This window comes from Acomys russatus, chromosome 2 (assembly GCF_903995435.1).
Source record: "Acomys russatus chromosome 2, mAcoRus1.1, whole genome shotgun sequence".
Taxonomy (NCBI): domain Eukaryota; kingdom Metazoa; phylum Chordata; class Mammalia; order Rodentia; family Muridae; genus Acomys; species Acomys russatus.
Window position 1 is genome coordinate 26,698,385 of NC_067138.1, and position 9,663 is coordinate 26,708,047.

Genomic DNA, 9,663 nt, shown 5'->3' on the forward strand with positions numbered 1-9,663 from the left:
CAGTGTCTGAGTTTCCCCACCAAGAGGAGACACCACTGCATGGAATAAAGGTAGATCTGACCTCAAGTCACCCAGCTGGTCCATGGGAAGTTCCCAAGCCTGATGTTAGGTCACCAACCTGATCTACCTGAAAAGGTGCCTGATCCCCACAGATGAGGGGGTTTAGCCAATACTCCTCAAATTATTCCAAAATATGGAAATAGATGGACCCTTGCCCAGTTACTTTTCTGAGGTCATAGGTACTCTGATACTCAAACCACATAAAGACTAAAGACTCAACCAAAAAGAGAGAATTAAAGACAGTTTTCTCTTATGAACATAAATACAAAAATACTCAATAACATACTTGGAAACTGAATCCAAGAACATATCAAAAAGATCATCCTCAATGATCACATAGGTTTCATCCCAGAGAGTCAGGGATGATTCAATTTAAGAAAATCAATAAATGCAATTCACAGACTGTAATGAACAGACTGAAAAACAAACACATGATCATATTATTGGATGCAAAAAAGCCTTTGACAAAATCCAACACCTACTTCATGCTAAAAGTTCTGGAGATATTAGGGATACCAGGGAAATATCTAAATGTACCAAAGGCAGTTTACAGCAAGACCATGGCCACCATCAGCTAAAGTGCAGAAAAACACAAAGCTACTAAAATAGGGAACAAGACTAGCTTGTCCATTCTTTCCATATCTATTTGATATAGCACTTAAGTTTTAGCAAGAGCAATAACACAGCAGAAGGAGATCAGTGAGATACAAATTGGAAAGAAGCAGTTAAAGTATCCATATTTGCAAATGATATGATAGTATACATAAATGGTATTCCTAAAGCTGATAAACACTTTCAGAAAAGTAACTGGATAAAAAAATAACACAAAAACCAGTAGCCTGACTATATAGAAGTGACAACGAGACTGAGAAAGAAATCAGGGAAAGAACATCTTTCACAATAGCCTCAAATACTATAAAATATATTTAGGTAACTCTCACCAAGAAAGGGAATGACTTCTATGATAAAAACGTCAAGTCTTTGAAGATGAAATTGAAGAATAATTTTAGAAGATGGAAAGAACTTCCATGCTAATGGATGGCTATAATTAATATAATATAAATGACCATCTTCCCAAAAGCAATCTACAGATTCAGTGCAATCCCCATCTAAATTCCAATATACAGACCTTGAACGGACAATTCTCAGATTCATATGGAAACACACACACAAGACAGACAAACAAAGAGACAAAAACAAAGCAGCTAAAACAATCACGAGCATAAAAGAGCCTCTACTTTCCTCATCTTTCCCAATTTCAGTTTCTATTATGCAGTGTATGAACGAATTGCCTGGCCCAGCTGCGTCAAGAGGAATGTCTCATAGGATTTTTAGGTTAGAGTTCCATGGCTCCTGGGACACTGCACCTTCCAGTTCCTGAGAAATTGGGGCACTCCTCAGGCAGAGAAGAATCCAGGCTTCTCTGTCTTCCTTAGAATCAACTAAGCACGCAGAAGCTTGACAGGACAATTGGTCTCAGATCCTGTATAGCTAAAAAAAAATGTCATAATATCCTGGCAACTACCATTGTGTTGATCCTGACAACAGCCAAAATATTCTGCTACTGATAAGCACATAAAAGGTCTGGCTGCCTGCCATAAACTTGTCAGTCTCAGTTTTACTGTGACCCCCTCCAACCTACAATGAGGTTCATTATTCACTGGCCATTTCAGGCAACCTTGGCCAGGTTATCTTTTTTTTTTACAAAGACAAAGAGTAAATTTATTTAAATTACTAAAATAGTATTCAGAGTTCTTTACACAATAGCTGCTACAATCATTTTTCCTGAAAGATATAAGCAACATATCACTTCAAAATCATTTAAGCCAGTGGAATATTTAATAAAGCACTATTTCCATATATGTAAAAATAAAGACTTTCAAAACCCTTTTTATAGTTCTTTACAAAATAAACCGGATCATCTGACTTCTAACAGGGACAGATTATAATAAATGTATAAATATTGGTAGTCTCCCTGAAAAGAAGGAAGGCCACTTTCTACCACCCACAATGAGACTCCCAGAAGGTAAAGATGGGTTGACTAGTACTCTAAATTTTCATTTAGATGCCTATACACAAAGGAACTCAAGGTAGATCTAAAATTATAAGAGGCCATGAAAATCTTCACCTACCAGGAAAGTGGAATAGATGTGAGGACATCCTATTGGGACTGTAGGTGAGAGAAGTATTGGAGAATGGGGAAATAGAAGGATCCAGAGGGTCCTAGAAACCTACAAGAAGAACATTATGATGAGTAGATCTGGGCCTAGGGGTTCTGCTCAAGCTATGGCACCCACCAAGGACAATACGTGCAGCAAACATCAAACCCCTAGCCAGATCTAGCCAATGGACAGGACATTCTCCACAGTTGAGTGGAGAGTGGGGACTGACTTTCTCATGAACTCTAGTGACCCATATTTGACCATGTCCCCTTGATGGGGAGGCCTGGTGGCACACAGGGGAAGGATGGCAGTCTACCAAGAAAAGACTTGATACCTTATGAGCATATACAGGGGGAGGAGGTCCCCCTTAGTCATAGTCATAGGGGAGAGGAATACAGGGAAAGCGGGAGGGAGGGAGGAATGAGAGGATATAAGGGGTGGTGTCCCCGTCCGCGGGTTTAGTTATTCGGGTTCTTGAAGGGGGTCGCGGCCTGTAAATAAGATTGGGTGGGAGAGAGACACGACTCTTGAAAGGTTGGTCTTATCAAGAGTCATTTACTGAAAGCAGGTGTATGATTTTTAAAGTGTGCTTCAGGAAGGGCAGGGGAAGGAGGGAGAGCAGTGGGAGAGTACAGAATCTTCTGGGGTAGGAACCCCTGGGACAATGTATGGGGCGGGGGGAGGAGACAGGTGGCCCCGCGGTCCTCTCCCAGAGAGCACAGCACGTCAGATGTTCATGTACCGTGACTCCTGTGAAAGGCTACAAAGCCGCGGTACGCTGAGTGTTTCTTTTCTCAGGGCCAAGTTCCCTCTCCTGGGGCCAAGCACAACCTTTGCGGTTTGTCCGTTGCCAGGCAAAATGTTTGATAAGTTCTTTCTGTATAGGCTGGCTGGAAAGGGTCAGCTGGAGTTCAACGCAACCAGGGTCTCTCAGCTCAGCCAGGGTCTCTCGGCTCCCGACAGGGTGGGATAACAACTGAGATGTAATATGAATGAATTAATAAAAAATAACAATAAAAATAAAAAATAATAAAATTGTAAGAGGAAAAACAATAACAACAACAACAACAAAATAGCTGACAAATGAGAAAGCAGAGGTAAGTGCAAAAACCCTAATATACTATAGCATTACAGATGTATGTCCAATATTCTTTATGTGTGGTAAGGGTCACACTTTTTGGTTTGAGGCATTCAAAATTGATCATGTGATAGAATATTTTTGTATTTGTTATGGAGTGCTATTCATGGAACTTAAAGTATGGACTTACAAACATAAAATGGAGTATTTAATAGCCCAGCAGAGAGCTGTTTTTCCAATATTTGAACTTGTGTTTGTGGGTAGTGATTATGTGTGTCGCGGGCGGGGGGAGGTGAGGTGAGAGAGTTTTTGTTCTGGAGCCCAGGCAGGCTGACTTGAAACTCACTATATTGCTAACGATGGCCTTGGATTTCCAGAACCTTCCTATTTCAGCTTCCAAAGTGCTGGGATTGTATACGTGAGTCACCTGACTTTGAGATGGTTTTATACTGCTGGGGAATGTAATTCCATGGCAGAGCACCTGACCAATATAAGTTTAGGCTTAATCCCTACTATTGGGAAAAAGTAAGAAGACCAACAGCATCAAATAACCAGGGCTCTGAGGGGAGTGCCATGCCACAGGGAACCCATCCCAGATCACCAAGTTGCATGAGAACTGAGCAGGTCCTCTTCCCATTGGCCTGGTTATTAAGCACTGGTGCTTACAGGTAGCATCTGGAATGAGAACTTGAAATTTGGGAACTTACAAAAAAGAAAAAAAATGTTAAAGTTAAAAAGAGGCTAAAGTTGAGGAATTCCTGGGTTATTCTAGGCACACAATTATAAAGCAGGAGATTATTTCATTGGAAGTTTTTAAAAAATGGGACAGGCAGGGTCAAAGGAGTGAGGTTTATTTGCAGACGTTCTTGAAGGTCGAAGGAGATAAAGCAGACACCATGAGGTGTTGAAATTCCTGGAGGTCACAGAAGACTTCAAACTTCTATCCCTGAAGAATGCTCTCTGGATCCCAAATCTTAGTCCTGGTAAGGAAGAGCAATTCAGGGAGAACAGAAAAACATTCCTAGTGGTGCTTTTCAGTTCTGGAAAGAAATAAAAATGGTAATAAAAGAAAGTGACAGAATTTAAACTAAAAATGAAAGTGATAAGAAAAACAGCAGAACTAACACTGGGAATAGAAGAAGACGTAGAGCCTAAAGATATGTTATCTAGTGTCTCTGTCTGTGGTGATGTCGGTGGTCCTCCTGCTCCTGGTGCTGATTTTGCACAGACCCCCAACTTCCTACTCCAATTCTGTCTGTATCCAAACCTTATCTAGCAAGCACCGTTTCTGATAGCATGGAGAATTTTTTTGCTGCTTCCCTTCATCTCTTACTGAGGTTATTTAGGAAGCTTCTTGAGCCTGACAGGAGAATTAATTCCTTTAGGTCAGGGTGCAGGTCTGTGGTGCAAGAGGCTTTACACTGTGCCTGGAAGTGACACACCCAATCCTAAGAACCGGGCACACTGAGTTAGAAATAATATATGCATTTCATTTAAGAATCTTAAGCACACTTGTGCTCAATATGGGTTGACTGCTCCTTTTAACATGTCTCTCCTTGATTCTATTTCTGGGAATGCTTTTGTTCCTGCTCATTGGAGAATATTGGCAAAAGCTTGTCCTACAGGGGGTAAATAGTTACTGAAGAGGAATTATTATTCAGAAAGGGGTCAGGAACAAGCTATCAGAAATGAGCAAAATAATGTGCCCATAACTTTTGAAATGTTATCAAAAGAAGGCATATATACTGGTGCTCAGTGACAAATTACATATCCTCCTGCAGCTTATGGACAAATCTTTTGGCATTACAAGCATGGTAGAAATCATCAGATTTTGGAAGAAAGACAGAGGAATTTTCTAAAATTAGGCAAGGATCTGATGAGCCATATAAAAAAATTTGGTTTCTCGAAGAACAGGACGATCCAAGATGGCAGCGAGCAGTGTGGACCACGTTTGGAGGCTCCAGTGAACAATTCAGGGAATTGCACAGATTTCTGAGCCAGGACCACCGAGGTCCGAACATCACGGCAGTGGGAGTGCTCCATGGTTCAGACGGACCAGGGTGCGAAGGACCTGCATGTCCCTGCACATGGGAGGAGCGTGGATTTTCTCTGGTCGGAGCAGCAGCGGCAGAGGCAGCAGCACCAGCGGCACCAGCAGCGGTGGCTGAGGTTTGCAGCTCATAGCCTTCCGGTGGAGGCGATTGGTGTGGTGGTTGGTGGGAGTTGCTGCGGGAGAGGGGACTCGGGGCAGGATTTGGGTCGCATGGAGCCTTCGGACACAGACTGGACTCGGTGGACAGTTCGGCCCCAGAGTCCTGGGTACTGGCCCAGCACAGCAAGCAATTCTGCCCGAGGCACTAACTCAGCTTCGGCCACAGCTCCCCTGCTGTGGCGCAGGCTTAGTTGAGCGCGCAACTCCACACTAGGCAGCACCTCAGCTCAGCGGCAGCTCCCCTGCGGTGACACAGTCTGGGCAGAGCACTTGGTTCCACCATTGGCGCTAACTCAGAGCAGCCGCAGTTCTCCTGCTGTGGGACAGGCTTGGCCGAGCATTCAGTTCCACCCTAGGTGCCACCTCAGCTCAGCGGCAGCTTCCCTGCAGTGACACAGTCTGGGTGGAGCACTTGGTTCCACCATTGGTGCTAACTCAGAGCAGCCGCAGTTCTCCTGCTGTGGCGCAGGCTTGGAGGCGTGCTCAGTTCCATCCTAGGCACCACCTCAGCTCAGCAGCAGCTCCCCTGCGGTGACACAGTCTGGGCGGAGCACTTGGTTCCACCACTGGCGCTAACTCAGAGCAGCTGCAGTTCTCCTGCTGCCCCGCAGGCTGGACAGAGCGCTCGGTTCCACCAGCTCTAAGAGTCTGGTTGGACACAGTGTGCAGTTTGAATCCAGAATTCCTGGCTGAGATTGGTGGACTCGGGCCCTGAGTCAATAACTGACCACAGCACGCACTTTGGGCCAAAAGGCCCTAGCGGAGCTTGGTGAGTAGTCCCAGCCCAAAAATTTTGCCTGGACCCTGTGTGCATTTTGGGCCCAGAATCCCTAGCTGAGCTTGGCAGACGGTTCAGGCCCTGAGAATCTAGCTGAGGTCAGCCCGTGGTTCGGGCCCAGTGTTCCTGGCTGGACTTGGCAGGGAACACAGAAGGCTGTGGATACCTTGGCCTGACCCAACGATCATTCAGAGACCCAGAACAATTGCAGGATCCACAGCACAGGGGGGCTGAAGATCACTGGCTGTGAGAGACCAGAACAACAGGGCTAACCTCCTAACATCCACACCAGTGAAGCTTTGAGCTCGCAGCCTAGGGAAATCGTGAGAAAACAAGTGAATCTATCGTCAGACACCCTCCATCCCACTCTGCAAACTACCCAAAAAAAAAACAAAGATGGCAAGATGTCTAAAGGACAATGAAAAAGCATATGCAAAAAAAGAAACAAAACAACATGGCGTCTCCAGTTTCCAGCTATCCCAAAGAAAACAACCCAGAGAACTCAAATACAACGGAAATACAAGAAAATGACCTCAAATCCTTAGTAATGAGGATGATAATGGAGGAAACAAATAAAATTTGTAATCAAATGCAGGAAGACACAGACAAACAGGTGAGAGACATAAAAGAAGCACATAGAGTGGAACTGGAAAAATTGCAGGAAAATGCAAACAACCAGATGAAAGAAATAAATAAAATGGTTCAAGCTCTGAAGACCTATAAAGAGGCAATGGAAGAAACTCAGGAATATACAAAAAATCAGGTGAAAGAAATCAAAAAATCAGTTCAAGATCTGAAAATGAAAATGGATTCAATGATAAACACACAGACAGAAGAAAAACGAGAACGTGAGACCTCAGAGAAGAAGGCGAGCAACACACAGGTGAGCTTTTCTAACAGAATCCAAGAGATGGAAGAATGAATCTCAGGGCTAGAAGATACAATCACAGATATTGAATCAACCATTAAAGAAAATGCCAAATCTGGAAAACTCGTGACACAAAACATCCAAGAAATTAAAGACATCATGAAAAGAAGAAATCTGAGGATAATAGGCATTGAAGAAAGAGAAGACATCAGACTCAGGGCCCAGAAACTATTCTCAGCAAAATCATAGAAGAAAATTTCCCCAATCTAAAGAAAGAAATGCCTATAAACATACAAGAGGCCTACAGAACACCAAATAGAATTGACCAGAAAAGAAAAACTGCCCGCCACATAATAATCAAAACACAAAACATGCAGAACAAAGAAAAAATATTAAAAGCTGCAAGGGAAAAGGGCCAAATAACATTTAATGGTAAACCTATCAGAATTACACCCGACTTCTCAACAGAGAACATAAAAGCCAGAAGGGCCTGGACAGAGATCCTGCAAACCCTAAGAGACCACAGATGCCAGGCCAGACTACTTTACCCAGCAAAATTATCAATAACCATTGATGGAGAAAACAAAATATTCCATGACAAAAACAAATTCAAACAGTACCTATCCACAAATCCAGCTTTACAGAAGATACTAGAAGGAAAACTCCATCCCAAAGGGTCAAGCTACAACCAAAACTAACCAGGAAATATAACTATCCCATGGCAAAAACACAACTACACAAATGCTCGACTAGAAACAACATCAAAATTAAGACTCTTAACAGTCACTGGACATTAATATCTCTCAACATCAATGGCCTCAATTCTCCAATAAAAAGACACAGACTAACTGAATGGGTACATAAACAAGATCCAACATTCTTCTGCATTCAAGAAACACATCTCACCCATAATGAAAGGCATTACCTCAGGGTAAAAGGTTGGAAAAAAATATTCCAAGCAAATGGTCGCAAGAAGCAAGCAGGCGTAGCCATTTTAGTATCGAACAAAATAGACTTTCAACCAAAATTAATCAAAAGGGATGAGGAAGGACACTTCATACTCATCAAAGGTAAAGTCAACCAAGATGACATCACAATTCTGAACATCTATGCTCCCAATAAAAGGCACCCACATTTGTAAAAGATCTCCTAAAAAAGCTTAAACCACACATCGATCCCCACACAATAATAGTAAGGGACTTCAACACCCCACTCTCACTGAAGGATAAGTCATTGAAACAGAAACTAAGCCGAGAAATAACATCAATAACCAATGCCATGGGTCAAATGGATCTAACAGATATCTATAGAACCTTTCACCCAAACAAGAAAGAATACACCTTCTTCTCTGCACCCCATGGAACCTTCTCCAAAACTGATCACACCGTAGGTCACAAAGCAAGCCTCAATAGACACAAGAGGATTGAAATAATACCGTGTAACCTATCAGATCACCATGCTCTTAGGCTGCAATTCAACAACAACAGAAATAACAAAAAGCCTACATGTACATGGAAACTAAACAACTCTCTGCTAAATGACACCTGGGTCAGGGAAGAAATAAAGAAAGATCAAGGAGTTTCTGAAATTCAATGAAAATGAAGAAACAACATACCCAAATTTGTGGGATACATTGAAAGCAGTGCTAAGAGGAAAATTTATAGCACTAAGTGCCTTTAAAAAGAAATTGGAAACATCGCACATAAGCATCTTAACGACACAACTGGAAGCCCTAGAAAAAAAAGAAGCAGAAACACCCAAGAGGAGTAGACGCCTGGAAATAATCAAACTCAGGGCTGAAATTAAAAATTAGAAACTAAGAAAACAGTCCAAAGAATCAACAAAACCAAAAGCTGGTTCTTTGAGAAAATCAACAAGATAGACAGACCATTAGCCAAACTAACTGAAAGGCAGAGAGACAGTATTGAAATCAACAAAATCAGAAATGAAAAGGGAGACGTAACAACAGACACTGAAGAAATTCAAAGAATCATAAGATCCTACTTTGAAGGCATATACGCCACAAAATTTGAAAATCTAAGGGAAATGGACAATTTTCTTGATCAATTTCACTTGCCAAAGTTGAATGAAGAACAGATAAACAAGCTAAATAGTCCCATTTCCCCTACAGAAATAGAAGCAATCATCGATGGTCTCCCAACCAAAAAAGCCCAGGGCCAGATGGTTTCAGTGCAGAATTCTACCAGACCTTCAAGGGCGAGGTAATAGCGATACTCTTCAAGCTACTCCAAAAGATAGAAATGGATGGAAAATTACCAAATTCATTCTATGAGGCCATAGTCTCATTGATACCTAAACCTCACAAAGACTCAACAAAGAAAGAGAATTTCAGACCAATTTCTCTTATGAACATAGATGCAAAAATACTAAATAAAATACTTGCAAAACGAATACAGAAACACATCAAAGATATCATTCACCATGACCAAGTAGGCTTCACTCCAGGCATGCAGGGATGGTTTAATATACGGAAATCCATCAATG